Source organism: Pogona vitticeps, chromosome 2 (assembly GCF_051106095.1).
Source record: "Pogona vitticeps strain Pit_001003342236 chromosome 2, PviZW2.1, whole genome shotgun sequence".
In the NCBI taxonomy this organism is placed as follows: domain Eukaryota; kingdom Metazoa; phylum Chordata; class Lepidosauria; order Squamata; family Agamidae; genus Pogona; species Pogona vitticeps.
This window is the reverse complement of record NC_135784.1, coordinates 131,772,310-131,795,101: the sequence shown is the minus strand read 5'-3', so window position 1 is coordinate 131,795,101 and position 22,792 is coordinate 131,772,310. Positions and strand designations below refer to the sequence as shown.

General features: G+C 40.6%; 1 protein-coding gene across 7 annotated transcripts in view; it reads right to left on the bottom strand.

The window, feature by feature from the left end:
* The window catches only part of SEPTIN9 (septin 9), a 268,264-nt gene that overhangs the window by 77,807 nt on the left and 167,665 nt on the right, over positions 1–22,792 (bottom strand). The gene's annotated exons all lie outside the window — the stretch shown is intronic.

The following is a 22,792-nucleotide window of genomic DNA, read 5'->3' as shown; positions in this document are numbered from 1 at the left end:
AGGTTTCTCATGGTATGCATTGCATGTTCAACTGACTCATTAGAGGGTGTTGTTTCCGTTCAGATATGACATCTATCAGAGGCAGGATATGGTCCTTAAACAGGGCACTGGCCTGTTTGGTGTCAGAACTCCTCTCTCCAAGCACTAAGTTTCCCTGCCCTTCCTTTCAGCTTTCCTTCACGATATATCTCCCAAAGAGCTTAAAAACAGATGGAGTTCTTTCACACTCATTCTTCATTCTGGAACAGAACTCTTCTTTTAATTTTCTCTTGTTTTTGCAATAGCGTCTTGTTTTGTTTTGTTCACATCAGTTTCTAGGAACAGCTTTGTTTTTGAATGTTCCCATGATATATTTTTTTTCCACACTTGTCCTACTCAAACATTGAATCTCCCCTCTCAACAATACTGCCTGCCCTCTTCACTCACCCCTTGACAAATATCTGGCCTTCTTATTGTATTGAGTCAGATTTTCCAATTCATCCCTCTTTTCCTCTTGTGTGACACCTTAACAGATTTTACTTATATAAAGTAAAGTATCTAGAGAAATACAGTTGGTTTATGGCAGATAGTGTTTCCCTTCAGCTGTGGGAGCTACGTGACAGCTGAGTTGAAAGTCCTACTGAAGACAAAATTTGCTGGTGTGGGGGAGGAGAAGGCATGCCCTCAACATACACAAAAGACTGCCTTGCCCTAAGGCAACCCAAGCTTCCTTGCTGGGCTTTCCTGTCCCCCTGAATATGCATCAGAAAAGGTTTGTCTTCAGGAAGTCTTTCCCATTAGAAATTATCATTTAAGACTATTGCAACAGTGGCAAATCATTGCTATACAAAGCACAATACAACTCTTAGAGACAATTAAACATGTGCCAGATTTTGTCTACCTGAAGAGCTAAGGTGATGATTGGTTTGTTGTTGTTAGTTTTATTTATATGCCGCATTTCTCCCAACAAGGGACTCAAAGCAGCTCACAACATTAAAACACACACAAAAAGACAATAAATTAAATATTAAAAAAAACAAATTACTGTAAACAATATATGGTTTAAAATAAAATTAAAAGATTAAAACATGAAAAATATTTAAATTATCTGCTAAAATGGGGTTCAGGGATTCAGTTATAACTGTTAAAAGCCTGTCTGAAGAGATGGGTCTTTAGCTTTGTTTGAAAGGATAAAAGGGAAGAGGCCATCCTGATTTCCTGAGGGACAGCCTTCCATAGCCTGGGAGCTGCCACCCGAAATGTCCCCATCATCTGTGCCTGGGCTAGCAATTCAACTGAGAGGAGGGCCTCCTCTGCTGATCTTAATCACCGAGAAGGCACAGTATAGGGAGATACAGTCCTTCAGGTAGCCTGGACCCAAGATATATATGGCTTTATAGGAAATGACCAGCACTTTGAATTGGGCCCAGAAACAGACTGGTAGCCAGTGTGGTTCTTGTAACAGGTATGTTATATGTTCCCTATAACTGGCCCCAGTCTGTAATCTGGCCGCAGAGTTTTGCACCAGCTGAAGTTTCCAAACAGGAAACTTGTTCCAGGTAGAGGGAAATCCTTCTATTGATTTATTATAATATGCCTTTTGGAGCCCTCCCATAGCTTCTGCCTTCCCTATTTTCTGTGACTGGCCTTTGAAAGACTGGCATCCTTTATCATTTTGCAAAATGTGACTTTCATACCAGGGTGGTCTGGAGGCTGCACCCCCTCACTCTTTCTAGAATGGATTCCTAGGTTGTTGCAGAAAGTACTCACACAGCAGAGCACTGTGATGAAGCTGTGAAAACACTATGGCAGCACTGAAAGTGTACAAATCACTCAACTGAAGGATAAAAAATAGGTTGCTCTAACGGGTCAAGCAGAAAACCATCCTGAGGTTCTGAAACAGGCAGAAGGGTTCTGTTACTTGATTTATAATCGCATTAAACAGAGCCAATGGGCAGAATACAGAAAAATCAGAAGAGTCTCTCTCTCTCTCTCCTCTCTCTCTCTCGTGTGCGCCCTCTTCTTCAGTGATTTGTTTTGAGCAGTTTTCATCCATCCATTTAAGAAGTACCGCTGCCTCCATGAAATGTCCAAAAATGGCACTGGTTGCCAACAGATTTTTCTTCAGAAACTCAGTTAAATATCTGGACCACCAATAAACCGTTCTCTTTACTGTGCTATTCTTCCCCCCCCCCATCACTTTATAATGACAAAATTAAGCAGATATCCTTCTTACCCTCTAGGCTAGGTGAAGGAAAACGAACAATCTGCAGCTTTGTAAGCTGTACTTAAAATGTCCTTTGCTAAAACAGACGAATGTGACCAAAGGCTTTCTTTGCACAGTGTGTGAATGACTATAGCATCAATGCTATACATACCTGAGAACAAGGCCCTTTAAGCACACAGAGACTCACTTAGAAGTAAACTTATATAGGTCAGGTTGCACACATTCAGTGTCAAGTGAGGTGTGAACAATTCTAATTCAGTTTAGACATCTTTACAAACCATGAAACTGAACCTGTTTTAGATTAGTTATGTGATGAAGGGAACAAGAGAATCCACATAATCAAAGCATCATCAAGTATGATGTTCACAAAAAAATAAACTCCCACGCTTTCATTATCAAATAGATTCTCAGTGTGTAAACCTACATTGCAATTACAGCACCATCTAAGCGTGAAAGCAGTATGTAGACTTACATTTCAATACCAGCACCATCTAAGCAGGCCTGGGCAAACTGGTTGGCTATTGGGAAAAATCCAGAAAACTGGGAGAGGGAAGGAAGAATGGAACAGAGGAGGCTACAGAAAGCATGGCTGGCTGGAAACCTAAACCAAAGTTCTCAACAGCAGAACATTTTGCTGCATGTCACATAGTTGGTGGTGGTGAGGTACTAATAGTAACTCAGGTGCAGTGTTATTATGTAGGCAAAACAGGATTACTGAGGAACAAGAGGGAGATATCAACAGACCAGAGGGAAAGGCATGAGCTACAAAAATATAAATACTATTATTTCAAAATCTCTAAAGGCTGTGCTATACCTGAGTATCAACTGGCAATGCTTAGTGGCCACAGGATGTTGAGTGTCTGTTGTTGGTAGAACATTAAAGCCCTATTCAGGTATTATGCCAGAAACCACGTAGGTTTCGCGGTCGGCTAGCCACTCCTGGCAGGAGGCGGGACGATGAGCCTCCCTGCCAGGTCAAAGAGTGGCTCGCAGACCAGGCGCTCCAGGGCGATAGGAAGGGAGCACAGAACCTGTGGCAGCAGTGGAATGGTGAGTGGACAGTCTGGCCCCAGGGGGCCGTACCTTCATTATCTCCACCTGTGCGGGAGGTATTCGTATATGAATACCCTCATCTCATGACACATCAGCTTTCGGAGGGGGTAGAATAAGAACTTGAGATTGGAATGGTCTGATGTACTATTTAACAACATTTACTTTAGGGAGTATGCCCATTAAACTGAATGGTGCTTATTTGTGAGTAGACATGTGTGAGACATCATTGTCATTACACTTCCCAAGTTCTATATATTCGACAGCCTGTTTGAAGACACTAATATTGTATTGAAACTGACAATGGACTTCTCACTTCATCCACCCACAGATTTTATTCTCCATCTGAGGACTTAGGAATTGACCTTGCTGGTAGGGTGGTCCATTGGGGAGCAGGAAGAAGGTTCTAGCAGCCTCTGTGCAGTCATTTCCCAAAGGCTCCACTTGATGACGCACTGGCTTTTCAAGAGGAAGGAAGTTCATGGCCACCCAGAGTTTGTCTAAACACTCTGGCACTTTCATCAAAGCACAGCTCACATTTCAATTATTTTCCCAGGCAAATCTTGACAGCTCTGAGGAACCGTCCTGTATTCCTTTCTCTTGCTGCATTTCAATAGATGGAAAGGACTGAAGCCGCATAAAGAAGAGGCTGAAGCAAGGAGCTGGCAGGCCCAGAGAGGACTTTCATGAGTGCTGTGTGATTAAAAACCAAACCAAAAAAGGAGTATTGTTTCCGCTTAAGAGAGCAGAGTGTACACCAGTTCTTGGGGAAATTATTTTTGTATCACATCTCCAGAAGAAGACCTCAGAGGTCATGGTCAATGGCCATGCTGTTTGGAGAATTCTGGGAGCTGTAGTCAAAAAAACATAACCATCGAAAACTCTCAAAATTAAGCAGAAGTTAGTGTCATCTTGAGATCAATGGTTGTTTCACTGCTGGAGATGGACCATTAAATTCATAAACCTGCCCACTTCTGAAAAATAAAAAGAGAACGCTTTTAGGCAGATATGTATATGGAAAAGAACTTCAACAGAAGAGGACAGAGAAGGTTGGAGCCTGCTTCTTAGATTGAAAATAATCTAATTAAATGGAAAATAAAACAACATGAATTTTAGAAGTTGTACATTCTTTGATTCTTCCCATTTTTGACATGGGAGTCTACTTTCTGACCCCACACCCATATGATCTGTAGGCCCCCTTTTCCCCCATGTCTACTAAAATCTATATGCTTTTTCCTCTTGTGCTTGATGGCAGCAGATTTTTCAATTTGTTTATTTAAATGTTAAACCAAGCAATTCTTTCAACATCTGTTTGCACGACATCGTATCTGAGATATTCAGCAACACAGATGTGGCAATGGTTCATCATTATACATTTACAAAACATGTGAGGTTTCATAAAAACTTCTGGATTAGATCTTTGATTTCCTGTTTCTCATGTGTGAAATCAAAAAGCTTTGTTTTTTATTATGTACCATCAAGTAATTTATGAGTTAGTGATTTCCAAAACATCCAATCATTAACAGCCCTGCTCACATCTTGCAAACTGAAGGCTGTGGTATAATTTACTGAGTCAATCAATCTCATGTCCAATCTTCCTCTTTCCTTACTACTTCTATTTTTTCCTAGCATTATCCTCTTTTCAGTAAGTCTTGTCTTTTTGCACTGCTTCCAAAATGTGGTAGTCTCAGCTTAATTATTTTAGCTTCTAGTGATAATTCAGGGGTGATGTGATTCAGAGCCCATTTATTTGTCTTTCTGGCTGTCTATGGGATCGGTAAGACTCTCCACCAGCATCACATTTCATTTCCACAAAGTCATATTTTTTCCTGTAACTTGTTAATGTCATTCAGCTTTCACATCTATACATAGCAATCAAGAATATAATAAATATGGATTATCTTGGCCTTGGTCTGCAGCTACACTTATACTTGAGGATATTTTCTAGTTCATTCATAGCTGCCTTTCCATGTTTGTCATCTTCTGATTTCTGGGCTTCAGTCTTCATTTGGATTGATGACTGAATTCTATCAACAATGTTGATTCCTTCATTGTCAACATTTAAGTTATGTAAATCTTCTGTCATCATGGTTGTTGTCTTCTTAAGACTGCTGAATTCTGTTCAATTCTCACTCTTCTTTTCCACTTTGCTCTTTCAGTTTCATCAGTAGTCATTTCAAGTCCTTGCTGTTTTCTGTCAATGATATGGTGCCACATACATATCTTAGTTTACTGATATTTTCCCATCAATTTCCATTCCTCCTTCATCTGAATCTAAGACAGATACGTTCTGCATATAAATTGAACAGAGGGGAAGATAAAATACAGCCTTGATGACATATTTGCCAACTGGAAATTATTCTGTCTCTCCACATTCTGTTTCAACAGTCGACTATTTTTCAGACTACAGGTTACGTATCAGGACAATCAACTGCTGTGGCACACCAATTTCTTTTAAAGCAGTCAATAGCTTATGATTTACACAGTAAAAGAAATTGCTCTAGCTAATCAAACACAAACTAATTTTCATCTGAATTTTTTTGTCTGTTCCAGTTTACAGTATATGATTTCTTAATGCATCTTCCTTTTCTGAATCCAGCTGATATATAAGGCATTTTTTTCACTCAATATACAGTAAATGTGTTTGTTATAAAGGCTTGATTACCACTTAAGCTTCAAAGCAAATTAATGAAACAGCCCTATGGTTACTGCCACCTTTCTTTCAGATTGTAATATACAGTATATTGAATATTTTAAAGCTGTAAGCTTTATTCTTGTTAGGATTTTGATAGATTCTTGACATTAGAGAGACAACCTTAGATTACAAGAAAACTTGGCAAATAGTTCCAAGTTTTTGATCTACTTTTTCGTAAAACAAGTGCTTCAAAATGGCTTCAAAATGGCTGAGGTGACATGCTCTTAATTTGAAAAGTGCTTGGTTTAGGCTTCACCAGGATTGTAAACACACAGGAGTAGAAACTGATGGAAGAACACCAATACATTAATAACACATAAACATCTGAGAACTTTCGTCTGCCAGCTGTCTCTCTTTCTTTGTGCCCTTTTCAATGTGAGTGTGTAACCCAGAGTCTGCTCCTGATGGAGCACAAAAATCATGATGAGACCCAACCAACAAAAATTCACCTTTTTTGGACTATAAATCCCAGCTTTCCTCAGAGAGCACACATCTAATAAGGGCAGGCTACAGTTTCCATTGCTACCAGTAGCAGCACAGCTGCTTGGTGAGATGAAAATTGTAAACAATCCTTTCTGGAGGGTGCCAGGTTGGTGAAGGTGCATTAAACCATCCACTAAATTATGACCAGTAAAAAGAAAAGAAAAGCAAAGTGTGCTGATTATATACCGCCCCATAGCACTTCAAGCACTCTCTGGGCGGTTTACAAATTAATTATGCAGGCTACACATTGCCCCCCCCCCCCCAGGCAAGCTGGGCACTCATTTTATCAACCTCGGAAGGATAGAAGGCTGAGTCAACCTTGGGCCGCTACCCGGGATTGAACCCCAGGTTGTGAGCACAGTTTTGGCTGGAGGACAGCAGTTTAACCACTGCGCTATGAGGCTCAGTAAGCACCAATGCAACAGAATGGAGCAAAAAGTGGCCCCCAAAGATGAACACAGTCCCTGGCTTGTCTCTGTGTTGAAGTCTCCCAGCACTACAAACATTTCAGTGAAGCAAAGGGAACTTCTCAAGAGTCTCCAAGAGCAGAAATTCCCTCCTTAAACAGGCTGCACACCCACCGCCACCATCACCACCAAAACCCTTTATTCAAAACTGAAATGTGGACCTTTCAGATACCATTTAAAACCATTTGGAGGGCAGGGGGCTGTGGTGGGTTGTGGGGACTGAAAACTGGGTTATAAACCAAGTTTTCCCACTCCTGCACTTGAGGTTACTATATTTTATGCCAGCTTTCTAAGCAGTTCTCGAAGGTGGCCCAGCATAAGGCATATGAGACTAACAAATTAATTACAACCAACAGAGGAACAATGTCACTGCTACAGCCATCAGTGAACTAAAATGAGATATACACTTTTGAGTCTGGTGTTTATTCTCACTAACTACAAGGTCTGACAGAAACATCTTAAGCAGCAGATAAGTATTTTTTTTTAAAGGGCATGGAAGGCAGCTGTTTTTTTTAAAGGGTTTACAGCTTAGGGCATATACATCAGTTCTATTTCTACCTTTGGTAAAATGTATTTTCAGAGAGTCACACAGTTCTGAAAATTTGCAATCTGTGTTTGACACCCAGAGGCAACTCTAGTGCAAGAGAAAGGAATCCTTTAATCCCTCCCCACAGCCCCTGTTCACCTGGCTTTGGCAAACATGACCCATCCCTAACTGCATCTGAGGCAGTCCTTATGATATCTGTATTTTCCTTCTCTCCTGACTACTAACTTCACACTACTCTCCATGACTTGAAAACCCCAGTTGGATCAGAGGTAGAACTTCACTGAATTAAATTCCCTCTGTGACCCTGTCAGAACAGTCCATCAGTACTCAGGACCTGCCATTTAATTAATTAGCCCCTTGCATCTCCCTTGCTTTTCTTGTTTTGTTGAGGCTGGGGGAGGGGGGGCAGGGGAGGGGAGAGAGAAATCTGTTCCCTCAGATCTGGGCAGTTTTGCCAGTCAGGCTTTCATTCCAAAAATAAAGATCCTATTAGTTCTTCTGTAAAAAATGTTATTAGTCATAAAAACAAACAAACAAAAAAAGGAAGTAGAGGAGGCACCCTGAAAATAAGAAACTTGCCCTGAAGAAAACAGCTTTTGAAGTTTCTTGTAAATTGCCAACAAAATCTCCAGATTCTGCAAAGCTAAACTGAGCTGTAGGGGGAGCAGTAAAAACCATTTGTTCAGCAACACAGATGCTCTTCCCTTTTTCTAGCAAAAAAAACCAAGGGCAAAAACAAAATCCAGATCCTCATTCGCATTGCTCTTTATTCATTCCACACAGTTCACAGGTAACTATTTAAGTCAGTGGGACTGATTGAGCTTGATATTACCAAAATAATATCTCACATTCAAAGTAACTAAAAATGGAAAAGTAGAGCCGGACTCAAGTTGATTGGAGGATCAAATTTCTGGACTCCACCTACCACATGACTAGGGCTACACCTAAAACATTCACTGAAATTTTGGCAATTTTGAGGGCAATGTAAGGTAACAGGGTGACTAGATCATTTTTAGAAATAATCTTCACTTTAACCCATATGCCACCCTTCTAAATCTTCTCTGATCTAGACAGTGAAAGTCAAGGTTGCCTTTGATGCTTACATACAGGGACCAGTTCAAGTGGCTTGAAATCCTCCATCACTGCACTCTAATGGCTGTCATGCAGCGAATAAGAACAGCGGCTGCCAACCCAGAATAATAGAGGCAATCTTGCTGAGAATGTCCACTTGTCATGCATACAATGCAATCACAACAGTTGTTAGAATATCTTATTAGACTGAAGTATTTTTTTTAAAAGAACACTGCCACTTTTAAAATATTATATTTGCAACTTTTTCCATTAGCTGTATTAGTTTGGGAACAATGTGGGCTACAGAATCCGGACAAGTGGGCTCTTGTCAAATATGACTCTCAAAAACTGCTAGAAAGCTCAGTGGTTTAGATATCTGGCTATAGAGCCTCAGCTTGGCAGTTTGATTCCCCCACTGTACCTACCTGACAGGGGCTGGACTTGATGATCCATAGGTCCCTTCCAGCTCTACAGTTCTCTGTTTATTTTCCCCCAAGAATAAACATAAACAGAGGTTTAGCAATCAATTCACAGCCAGCCACCCCAATTACATGTTACTGTTTCAAGCTGTGGAAGCCCCGTCCACATAAATATCTTAAAAGACTGACAAAAGTTCTCTTTAATCACCTGCCATTTCATAGAGAAAATGTGCTCTGAGATAATGAATCTCTAAGTTGCTTTCAATTTGCCCCTCCCTTTTCTGCATATAATCCTATTCTTGGGGATGTCCAGATGGTTTCCAATCCAAAATACATTTCCATTGCACTCAAGATATGAATGCATCTATTGCAAAAGGAAAATAAAATCTTGCCTCTTCTCTTTTATCTTTTCTGAAAACATTATGAGCAAAGGAGTAACTAGTGGGTCCAAAAAAGTTTCAGTTCAGGCCCTATTCCAAGAAGTGTTGCTTCTTCCATTTATAGCTATGTTGACTCTAGATTTGCTGCAACGTCCCATCTCTAAGAAATAAACTGTGACCATGTGTGTGGCTTTAAAGGAGGGGTGAAAAAAACAACAACCAACCTCTAAACTGGCCAATTGTCAAGATAGCTTGTGTGATCCACACAAGGTTTGATGTTCCCCGAAACAAAGCTATCTTTGTGTAATCGTAATCCATTGCTTTACCTCCTTTTCCACGATTTATTGCATTGGCATGTTACTCTTCTCTTCCCCATCACATCCTGGACCACAGCACAGAGAAAACATTGTACTGAGGCATAACCAGGTTTCTATAAATAGTCTTAGATTTAGTGGCCCAGTTGAGACAAGCCCATTCCTATCTTGTTTCTTGTAAATCATGCAGGTATTTATTGGACCAGCAGCACTATTCAAAGCCTCCACGTACAAACCTCAAATTGCAATCTGAACTTTATAAAAGAGGTCTGAAGAACTGAAGACAGAATCCTCCCACTCCCCAAATGTAAGAGAACACAGAGAGGTTTGGATGAAGTATCTTTGAATGCTGCACCAAATGTCCACCCATGCATGTTTCTGTGCCGTGAAAGTGATTTCAATTTATGACAATCCTAGTAGTTTCCAAAGCACGTGAGATTTTTAAGGGGTGGTTTTAACAGCACCTTCTTTCAATGAATTTCCATGGTCGAGCAGAGATTTTAACACAGTTCTCTTGAAACCTAATCCAGCCCTCAATCTGCTACACTACAGTTGTAATTAATATTTTCAGAACCCATTCATACTGCCACCGAAAGGGATAAGAATCTTCACTCATCTCATACCCGCAGGTCAAGACAAGAACTGCAACATTCTTCTCCTCAGAGGCAAAGATGGCAAGCAAATTGCCTTGGGCTTTCAACTGAGCTTTTACATTGATAAGAAATATATTTTTATGGAAAAAAAATTCAGTTTTGTGAAGAATTGAACAGTTCACAAATAGTGTAAATTACCAAAAACTAGAATGGTTGCTGCTTTATTTAAGAATATGAAGCATTCAGGTTTTTTGCTTGCATCTTTTTAAACAGTCGTATTTTTTGCTTGTTCTGTGTGTATGCACACCCCACTCTTTGCTTCTAAAAAGAAAATAGTGCTAGAGACATTTTATGCAAACCACAGACCATGAAGTGAGGAAAGAGTTGTTTGTCTCACTTTGTCTCCTTGTCAGCTAAGAGACAACCCAAGTCTTGGCAAATGAGGAATTTAGTGAGAATTCTTTCCATTCTTACTAGCAAAAGCACATAATGCTGTCTTCCTGGCCTATCATTTGCAGTGGATGACTCCAAATGATAGAATCATAGACTGTCCTGAAAGCCCTACAGTTTCAACAAGACAACTCATGACATAGATAGTTTGAAAGGGCAGTGGATTTTACAATTTACTGCCTTTTTAATCCATTTACTGCCTGACACAGCCACACCACACCTTCCCTAATGGTAGCTGGCTCTGTTAGGATAATAGACTCATACTATAATGGAGTTGGAAGGGGCCTATAAGGCCATTGAGTCCAATGCCCTGCTCAATGCAGGAATCCAAATTAAAGCAGATGTGACAGATGGTTGCCTAATTTTCTCTTGAATACCTCCAGCATTGGAGCTCTCATCACCTCCTGAGGTAACTGGTTCCATAGTCATATTGCTCTAACAACTGGGATGTTTTTTATGATATTCAACTGAAATGTGGCTTCCTGGAACTTGAGTCCATTATTACATGTCCTGCACTCTGGGATGATTGAGAACAGATCCTGCTCCTCTTCTGGATGACAGTATTTCAAATATTTGAGAAGTGCTATCACATCTCCCCTCAGTCTTCTTTTCTCAAGGCTAAAAATACCCAGTTTTTTCAATCTTTTTTCATAGAGCTTGGTTTCCAGTCCCCTGATCATCCTTGTTGTCCTTGTTCAATTGTATTGGCATCCTTCTGAAATTGTGGTGTCCAGAATTTGACACAGTACTGAGGCCTAACCAATGCCAAATAGAGGGGAACTAGTACTCCATGGGATTGGGAGACTATACTTCTGGTAATGAGGCTTAAAATAGCATTTATCATTTTTGCAGCCACTTCACAGTGCTGGCTCATATTCAGCTTGTGATCTATAATAATGCCAAGTATTACTGAGCTGAGTATCCGCCATCTTGTAACTGTGCATTTGTTTTTTTTCTCCCAGGTGTAATTTTGTACTTATCCCTGATAAATTCCATTCTGTTGTTTTCAGCCCAGTGCTTCAGCATTTCAAAAAAAATATATTACATTTTATTTCTGTCTTCCAGGGCATTAGCTATTGCACCCAATTCTCTGTCATCTGCAAATTTTACAAGGATTCTCTGTACCCCTCATCTAAGTCATTAATAAAAATGTTGAAAAGCAGTGGGTCTAGCATGAAGCCTCGTGGTACCCCACTTGTTACCTCCTCCCAGTTTGAAAAGGAGCCATTGATAAGCACATCTGAGTACGATTCTCTAATCAACTAATCAACCACCTGACAGTGGTTCTAGCCAGCCCACACCTAGTTAGCTTGCTAATGAGAATATCATGGGGCATTTTGTCCAAAGCTTTTCTGAAGTAAATCTATATTGCCTTTAGAGCATTCTTGCTGTCTATCAGAGAGGTTTATGTGCATTGTGAATAATTTCTTCTTGTGCTCAACTCATTTTATTAATTATAACAAAGAGAAAACCATTCTCTGAGGTCTTTCTGCCAGTAGCAGAATACTGGTTCATTGCCTGCTCTTCAAGAAGTTTGTGCTCGGTTTTTTACACATGTGAAGGGACTGCGAGAAGCAGCTCTATGTAGCACATCCAGCTAAGTACTAGATGAGTCTTTGTGACAAAATGCCAATTTTCTTGTCCAAACTGGCTGTAAATTAATCAGGTAATTATACCTTCACCATGTCCTACTTGATGGAATTACTTGGATCTAGAATACCTACCTTCCTGTACCACTGCTAACTCCTCTGTGGGGGCCAGAGGGACTGACAGCAGAGTTCACAAATCCCTTCATTCATATTAGACTTGAGCTTTGCAAATGAGCGTGCGATGACTAATCTGTTAACGCAAGGAAATAAGCCTGGAGTCTGGCTGTGATTCACTCTCTAGAGGGTAAGAATCCACCATATGTTAGAATTATTAATAACACTGCTAGAGCTAGTAATGACACTTTACTCAGTTCAGATTTAATATCGCACATGACAAGGTTTATATAAACACATCTATGTTTAAATGTCCAAACTTAGTTCCTTCTCTGCGCCCAACAATTTTTTTCTACATTTCTTTGGGAGTTCTGCTGGACAGAAAAGCAATTAACAAAGTGCAAAAAAGGACAAAATAATAATATGAGAAATGTGTGGTGGGGCGTGGTAGAACAGGGGTTACATGTGCTACCCTTATTTTACCACATATTCAGCCAAATGCTTCCATAGACTGACAACATGCATATGAGCTATCTCTGCCATCATGTATTGTAAAAAAAAAGTTCTGTGCATATAGGCTGCAGGCAAATATTCTTCTGAATACACAGAAATGTCAGGAGCTGGGATCCTCTCCCATTATGCCCATCCACAATAGCATATAGATGGGGCCAGAACATTTTAAACACACAGATTCAGAATGTGTTTTTAAAATGTGAGTTTCATCTGACTAAGACCATCTTCGAAGTGGAAGATAACTTTCAACATCTGAAATCTACTCAAATTCCACCTAGCCTTAGGCAAAATGGATAATTGAGGGCAAATACAGTTGTTCATCAAGACTGCTGTTTTGGTATACATTAGGTGGACATTAAATCACTGGACTAATGCCCTCAAGGCCACCCAGAGAACAGCAAGTCTTCTTTGAGAACAAGAAAATTCCTGCTTGGTGTCCAGAAGAGTAAGAGTCAACATACTCTTCACACTTAAGTGGTCAATTAACATTGGAAGGAAAAAGTGGCAGTTCATCAGCCATCAACTGATGATTTGCTTTCTCTATGTTCAAAATGTGGTTCCTACTGTCCTGTCTGCCATATGTTCGCACCCAAATGCCACTGAAAAATTATTAATTTATTTAAATTATTTAATATGCCACTTTTCCCCCATAGGGGATCCAAGGTAGCTTATAACATCTTGTTATGTGAGGCATTTTCCATGGACCCTAACCATTCCTGGAAGATGTTTCCTAGCCCTGACATCCAGTCACTGGTAACAGACCACTGTCATTCCAGCCCCATTCATACGTTACCACGAATAGGCAAGCACAGGCCAATATACCATATAACATACACACAAAGAGACAAATAAACAGACTTTTCATTTCCACATGTTCATCTATTTTGTTCCACTGCAAATTTCCAGTCAAGCAGTTGATTAGCAACTTGCCTCCACACAACAGCTTCCTGTCTGACTTTCCCATTCTTGTTGTCCAATTATGGCTTCATACTGGAAATAGCTAACAAGCTGGGGGTGAGGGACACGATGATTTGCTTTGAGAACAAACACAACAAAAACATACATTTTCTTCTCCTTTTCAGGTCTATGGTGCTACCACAGACTCTTCATTTTCTAGAGGTTTAGTAATCGGAATCCATTACAGGCCTATGAAACTGGCAGTTCAGTCTAGTCTGTCCAGGTCTGCCACTATCCAAATGCTTCTTGAAAGTCCTCCCCTTCACACTGTACTGATAAGACAAGCTGGAACATATGTGCTTAAGGTAGAATTGGAACAAAAGAGAAGGAAATCACATTTCCCCCATTAACTCATCCCCTCCCTGCTCCTGCCTTGAATCATCCCATCCTTTTCCAAACAGAAAAAGCTGCAAGTTCTTTTTCCCCTGACTTATCTCATATTTGGCACCTGCCTTGCCAGCATAATACTGGACTATGCATATCCCTTGCTCATTGCCCATCATGCAAACTCTTTTTCTCCTTGGTGTGCCCTTCCCCCACAACTAGCATCCCAGGGCTGGAGACGCTTTCCTGTTTAAAATTATATCAACACATATAATCTAGCCCAAATGTGTCAGCTGTTCTGAAGGAAATGTTTCCCCAACATCTTTTAGTCTCTGTGTGTAGCTAAATTGCTGAGCTGCTCAGGGAACTGGAAAGGATTACTCACTGTTTATCTGCACAGCTTTTCGCCAGATTTTTATTTCAGGAAAACTTGCTGTAGGCTCATTGTCTTTTAAATCTGTCTAAACCTGTGACTACAGTTAAGCAATCATGAGTGAGCAGCAAGGGGAAGCCTCATAGAGTCTTGAACATTTATATTACTCCAATGTTAGATCAACAACCCTGGTTGCCAGTTGGTTTTCTGGCCTGATTAGTGTTGGCTAGGACCTTTAAAGATCCACATAGTTTAGAAAGGCCCATCTCTCGAAGAGGTCCCTTCTCCCAGACGCTTCTGTCCAATTGTAAAGATTGTCCTAGGAGGTTCTTCTCTGGCTGCCACCAACACCCACATTAGTGAGGTGTGGTTACCAGGGAAAGAGCTTTTACTATAAAGCCCTCTCTCTGTCTAGGGAATGGCCTGTCTACTGAAATCTGATTGACGATCTCATTATATACATTTAGATGCCAAGGAGAGGCCTTCCCTCTTCACCAATATGCTTAATTCTTGATTCGTTGATCTTATTTTAAATTTTACTGCTAAATCTTTAACAATGTAATATTTTAATAGTCGAACCAGTGGTCTTATTTTAGATGTTATCCTATTAATTATTTTGAGTTTCTGTTATTGCAAATTGCCCCAAGGCAATTGCCTGTTGGATTGTATACTTTATCAACCCACTGGTCAATACAGACTGACGTTGGTTACATCTCATGTGCAGTACCATCCCTAGCAACCCAATTGTTTTTACTGAGGTTTTAATATTGACAAATGTTTGTTTTTAGTAAAACTTTCTAATGGCATTTCTAAATACAGCATGTGATTATTGCATAGTTTTAATTGTTGCAGACCACCTTGGGTCCCCTAAGCAGAGAATGGTGGTGTCTAACTTGTATCATATCGCAACACAACACAACTTCTGCCACACATTCCTGAGATAGACTAACCTACTGAAATCTCCCAGTGTGTGGAATGAAAGGCAATGTGTTATGTTATATATGTATATGTCTGTGTGTATACATACAATTCGGTACAATATTAATAGAAAGATATCAGAAATAAGATGATCAAAATACAATGGCTTGGTTGTACCTTCCACCAATATCAAAATGAGCTGTAGCTGGCAATCTGTTTCTCAAGAAATAGTTGGTCATAAACCATACGGGACACTTCCTGAAAAATGGGTAGAAAACAAAAGCAGTCTTTAAAGATTCGCTTTCTACTACAAGGTAAATCATTTGGCACTCCCTCTGCAGCTGCAACGTTTTTGGCTCTATGGCTTCTTATTTTCCTTCCCCATGGTTGAAGCACACCCTGCAAAGAGCAACAATAATAACAACAAAAAGAGACAGAAATACTACAACTCTTGCTTCACTCTACTTCATCTGCCACAACAATGTCACTGAAAACTTATGTGAAAGAGAACTGAATACAACCTTGGCATCTAAGACAGAGTCCCAAAGGACACCCCGCAATGAGACATCTGCTTGTCTAAGAGAAGAGAAAACTGATAAGATGAAGCTCATTACTCATACAAATGGTTACATGATTGGATGACTCAGAGGTTAATCCCTTGGGTATCATCCAATTCCAGCTGCTTACAAATATATGATTTAAAGTCAGAGTAGGCCATGTATGAAAGCAATATTTAAGAGCAAAATAAAAATTAAAATACATTAATTCCAGTGCATAATGAGCTGTGATTAAAAGATGCAATAGGAAACAGATGAAATCCAATTGTTTGTCGCAACCAGAGTAGACTCACAAAATCAGTGGAACTGAAATAGGGGTCAGTTTATCCAATTTTCCACTGATTCACTGGGTCCACCACAGCTGGGACTAACACCAGGATTTAGGGCCCAGCTCCTTTCCCCAAAGTTTAATTACTATACAATAAACCTTTATTGGCATTAAACAGTGTGGACAGGGAAATAAACAGGAAAAAAACCCCAGGACAAATAGACACAAGCAACATTGATGAGGAAGTACAAAATGATGGGAAGTAATACATCTTAGCCGGAAAAATGGGGTAAAGGAAAGTTCAACATTGTAAGGCAACAGTAAGTTTCAAAATTTCAGTTAAGTAGTTTGCCACCGCCACAGTGAGGGGAGCACAGCAGTCACTCAAGAAAATAGGGAGAAGATCAGGGAAGTGATCCGAAAAGGGAATCAGCCAATGATCTAAAAAAGTTTCTGATGGGAGTGGTGTGCTGGGCATCTAAGCAGAATGTGGTCTAGAATGTCAGGCAGCAAATGACAGAAAAGGCAAAGTCTTTTGTCTTTAGGGATTTTGGAAAGACGGCCAAAATGCATGGCCGACAGGAAGATGTTAAACTGGGCTAGCATGAAAGCTCTCTGCCGCATAGGATTAGTAAGTAGATTGAAATAGTTTAAAGGATATTCTAAAACAGGGGAAAAGCCGAAAAATTATGGAAAACATGTCGGATTAAGGAGGTCTCTTGAATGTTCAAACTCCCATGGATATAACTTGGCTTTAATATGAGAGTGATCGAGAGATAATTCCAACTCAAAAAGTGATTCTAATGAGATATCAATGGATATCAGTTTAGAATGGATAAGTTGTATCCATTTAGGGGAGTATCATAGCATAAAGTAACAAATCCGGGGGTCTAGTTAAAAGCAAGGGAAGCCAATATTTGAAAGTGAGAGACCAGTTTAATTAGACAAAAACATTAACAAAGGAGGTGAAGACAGAGAATTATTTCATTCAGCCATTTCAACCACATTCTTTGGCAATTCCACTATACTGTCCACTCCACGAATCAGTGGTGCCTCTGTTCATTCGGCTTCCTTGGTCTTGATCAACATCTCTACTAAAGGTTCTCCTCTCTAACCTGCCCATCTTGGATGAGAAACTGGTGTTACATGGTGTGATTCCAAGTTATTATGATGTCTAGTAAAACAGGTGAGCAACTGGGCAACTGGTAACATGGGGAGAAGCCACAGAGTTCCAGCAACAGGATGGATGCAGTTACTGAGCTCATTGTTTCCTCTTTGTCAGCTGTTTCTAGAACACGAATGGAGTAATCACAAGGAATCAGGACAGCACACATGTTGTCCTACTCTATGTGTGACACCTCAGTCCCTGGAAATCTGCTAGCTAGAGGAAGCAGTTCCCTGCTGACAACGTTGACATTTAGAGGTCGTACTGGGGACAGAGTAACAACAAGTCGAGTTCTCCGGTGACAATAAAGTTGTGACAAACTCTCTGGCTCTGCTTCTTCCAATTTGGTAAGTCCTGAACTTGCATTTCCACACCAGATGTTAGTTACAGCAAGTCTTTTGTGCATGTTCCCTTGTGTACCACTAGTGTGGTGTTGAACACACCAAATGTCAACATGGGCAGTTTAAGGTGTGGTTTACAGTCACACAGAATTTTTGCTCAGCTGGAATTATCCAGCTGTCAGAAATGTCAGTAGTGCACTTCCCGGATGATGTAAAAATGTCTGTTAAATATACACTTTTTGCTGAATTACTAATGTCATTCATTATCAAATGTGGAAGGTGAACCAAAAGAAACCAAGAACCATTCAGGTTTCATTTAAGGTACTCCTAGAAATACTAGAAATACTTTTTTACCTTTTACCCCCCAAAAAAATTTATATACGCCGACATTACCCCCATGATTCGAAAGGAAGGAAATCATACATTATTTGAATTTAAAATATTATTGAATCTACACAAGCTGTGTACCAAACTAGCAGGATACACCAAATTTGATAAAGATGTGCACTATTTTTGCTGGAACACATTGCACTCCAGCTATGGTGTGGTATAGGGAATACTAAGGTGTTCAACGTGCCTAGCAAGTTGCATTAAATTTTTTGCTAGCTCGCAGAGGATTTAATCATCATCAGTGGCTACCAGAGTGGTGCTAGCAATGACATGCTTCCTAGAGACAGCCAATGCAGAATTGGGGAGGGGGCTTTCCCTACCACTTTAATCATTCTATGTGTGGTGTGCAAAAAGGAACAAACCACGCAGAGGAACTAGGGACCAAATTGCTAACATGTGCTGGATTATGGAGAAAGCCAGAGAGTTCCAGAAAAACATCTACTCCTGCTTCGTTGACTACGTAAAAGCATGGCAGAAAGTGAGGAGGACTTAAAGAACCTCTTAATGAGGGTGCAGGAGGGGAGTGCAAAAAATGGTCTGAAGCTCAAGATCAGAAAAACTAAGATCATGGCCACTGGTCCCATCACCTCCTGGCAAATAGAAGGGGAAGATATGGAGGCAGTGACAGATTTTACTTTCTTGGGCTCCATGATCACTGCAGAGGGTGACACCAGCCACGAAATTCAAAGATGCCTGCTTCTTGGAAGGAAAGCAATGATAAACCTAGACAGCACCTTAAAAAGCCACCCTTCCCCCCCACCTTAATTCAAAGTTTCTTTTGCTTGCCTGTTCATTTTCACAGTTTTGAGTCAGTCTCTCTCTCACACACACACACACATACATCCACCCACCCACCCTCCCTCCATTTCCTCCCTCCATTTTGTACATTTAAATAAGCTTGATGAAGTCCTCGGTTTCTCGCACCTTTCTTCCCTCCATGCTTGTTCCTTGATTCTTTCCCCACCTCCTGCTTGCTTGCATTCATTTCTGGAGGAAGCAGTCATTCAGAAGCCTGGGATTGATTGACTGTCTGGGGCTAATCCACAGCTGCAACCAATCAAGGAGCTTATCTCCCAATCTCTCAACTAAGGGTGGATTTACAAGTGCCTGCTGCAACCAGAAAGTAACAGGGAGAGGTGGCTTACAATTTGGAGTTTGCCTGCAGAGGGTGGGGGTTGGAGGGGGGTAGCACTCTGCTCATTACCCCCAGGATTTTCACTTTTACCCAATTTGGGGTAATTTTCCCCTGTTTTCTGACCTATGTCCTAGAGTCAGGAAAAGACCACATACTGGATCTACAGCTCAGGTTCTTTTTATAAACATTGTTGCCAAGATCCTAGTCACAGAGCTGGCTGCATACCTTGCACATGCCTATACTTCAGCATCCAGAAGGTTCCACAATGACCCAAGAAGGGTTTGAGAGAACAACAGCACGTACCTATCAATACATAGAGCTCATCACTCCTTCAATTAAGGAACAGAATGACTGTATCAAGATGCTATTACCACAAATCATTCCACAAATTTCACTGGCAATGTCTTTATCAGACACGTGCTCGCATTAATGTCCCAGGAACACAGGCCAAGAGGGTGAGAGAGAGAGAGAGACTTAGCTTCTCTTACAAAACCAAGAAGATACTCTACAGTTAACATAGCAAACATGCAACATCACACAGCCATTAAACATGGGCAGGCACTGAGGGTGGAATCCAAGACATATCATTGTGACTGAAAATGTCCCCCTCCTTTTAAAGGAATCAGTCATTCCTTTCACATATAGAGAAATGAAGGTATGCCAAAGGATAAGAGCAACCCAAAGCATTGAGATGAATATGATATAGTGGTGCGTATGATCACCTAGCTATACAGCCCTCTTCTAAGTAGACATCAGGAAGTATATAGGAAGAGATTAATAGAAAACATGTTCATAATTACCTAAGTATGCCTACTTTCATAGGGAACCAATAGGAATGTGAACATGATTCTAGAAAAGTTAGATTTTAAAGCCAGTCAGTGCCACCAGAGAAGACATGAATGATTCCATTCACATAGGGTTGCCAGATGTCAGGCAAAAGGAGGACATGTCCTCCTTTTTAGCCTAATGTCCTCCGTCAGGCAGTCAAAGATAAAATGTCAGGCTTTTGTATATTTTATGTTATAATTTTGGATGGGAGGGGGAGAGGTGGAATGACCCCCTTCCCCCTGGCTTTCCCCGCCCCCACCTGCCTGCCCACCCCCGGTATTTTGGGAAAAAAAGCCTCAATTGAATTTCTTTTAAATTCTTAACATGACTGTTTCTTGGTCGGTTCACTAAGAGACATTTATTGGCAGCTATTGTAATAATATTGTATTGATTGTGGATTTAATCTGGAATGATTCAAATGAAACATTTAATATGTCCTCTTTTGTCCTCCTTTTAGTCTTTCTATGTCCTCCTTTTAGTACCCGTGTATCTGGCAACCCTACATTCACATACTTTAGAGCTCCAGTTAAGCATTACCATATTTGCCGGCGTACAAGATGACTTTTTGGCCCTGAAAAACATGCCTCCAAGTGGGGGGGGTCATCTTGTACACCGGGTGCATGTCTAGCAAACCCTCCCTCTCTCCCAGCGAAGTCACTTACCTGGTAGTAAGACCCAGTAGAGCCCCGCTCCTAGCCGGGGAACAGCCTGACTCTAGTGCCGAACAACTGACTGTCGGAACAGCAGAGAGGCGGCTGCCATTTTGAGATGTGACCACATGGCTGCTGCCTCTCCAAAATGGCTGCTGCCTCTCCAAAATGGCTGCCGCCTCCGAAAAGGAACCAAAAGGGGCAAAAGGAACTCTCCTCATGATGCAGCCAAAGCAGAATCACGCATGCGGAAGAGGGGGTAGTCTTATACAGCAAGTATATAACAAGCTCTACATTCTGAGTGGGAATATTGGAGGGCCGTCTTATACACGCAGTCGCCTTATACACCGGCAAATACAGTAAAATAAATAATTGTGGGTTGTTGTTTTTTTTACCAAGAACTGTTCTCAGGAATACTGACTTGCTTCCTTATTAGAATTAAAATGGAATCCTAAAATACAAGCAATCCAAATCTGGAAATCATGTGATGTGCCTAGCAGTGACTCCTGACAGCTTCCAAATAATTTTTTTTAAATTTAAATTGGATTAAGCTTCATTGTAGATCTTCAGACTCAAGGCCACAGGAAACATTTCACAATCAGAACTATTCCCATTAGTTTGTGGGAAGAGGTTGTTTCCTGTGTCCATGTTATATGATATACCTCTTCAGCCATTTGCCTGTGCCATTAGACATTCTGCAAACACAAAAGGTTGAAATCCTGTTGCTTAGTGTAGTAAGCTGTATCATAATAGTCCCACTATAGTGGGGGTAGCGGTGGTGGTGAGTCAGCTCCAGTGTAAGTCTGCAGAACCACTGTTCTATGCACACCACATGCTCCTTAATCCAGCGAATTCACTTCTAGCCTTATGCAAAGTCATAGCCAATTTGGGACAAATTGTCTGAATCTGAGATTAGGAAGAGAATTTCCTAGTCATAAAGCACAGAATTAGCTCTTTCATTGTCCAACATGTAGATCAAATAGCTAGGCCATTTTACCTGGAAAGTTAATATGACTGCTGTCACACACATCAGCTTTGCTTGGCTAAACAAAGATGCTTCCCTCCTTTTAAACAACCTCAAAATGAATATCAACAAGAAACAAAGAAAAAGCAACCACCACCACCACCGACAAAAACGTTTCACCTTAAAGACTAACAACCACCTCAAAATCAATGTTATATTCTGCCCTACTCATTTCCTAAGAAGAAGACATCCAATATGCCAATTAAGAAAAAGAAAGGACAACAGAATGCATGTAGCATCCTCCTTCACAAGGGTGAGAAACTGGCAGCCAGCAACCCTTTCTCAGCAGTTTGTGCCTCTTGTTGGCCATGCTATGCTACAGCAGTTAAGTTTCTTTATTTAAAAACTTCCCACTGGCATTACTGAGAGCCCTTTTCTTCAAGCCAAACTGTAGTGTGTGACATTGACTGCAGTGATGACTTGTGCATGTCACTTTGGAAATGGAATAATTAAGATCAGAAAGCCAAAGGAACACCTGACGAAACCTTCTGTCCTTGCAGTAGCCAATCAGACCCCCAGGAACTGGTATTGAGAAGCATATTACCTCTAATGCAGAAAGAAACACACACACATCATGATAATGGGCACTGATAGTATTATGTGTCAAGAATTTATCTGTGTGCTTTTCAAAACTGTCCGAGTAGCTGACTGTCACTATGATATTCCACCATGAAAAGAAAATCACCTTGCTATCATAAATTCCAAAGGGATTATTTTTTTAACTGTAAAGCAGAGAACAATTTAAGAATCACAAAATAAGCTTTTAAAAATGTGTGTGACAGAGAGCAATGCATATATGTGTATGTGTAGACAGATTGTGCAGTTTTGGCCGCACTCTGCACTGCTCTGTGATATCTCTAAGGTTCCTAGTGAGACAGTGTAACCCGCAGGGTAAAAAAATAAAAAGTTTCCTGATCTATACTATCTCATTTCACCCTAAACAGCAAAAGAAAACAACTTATGAGCAGCCA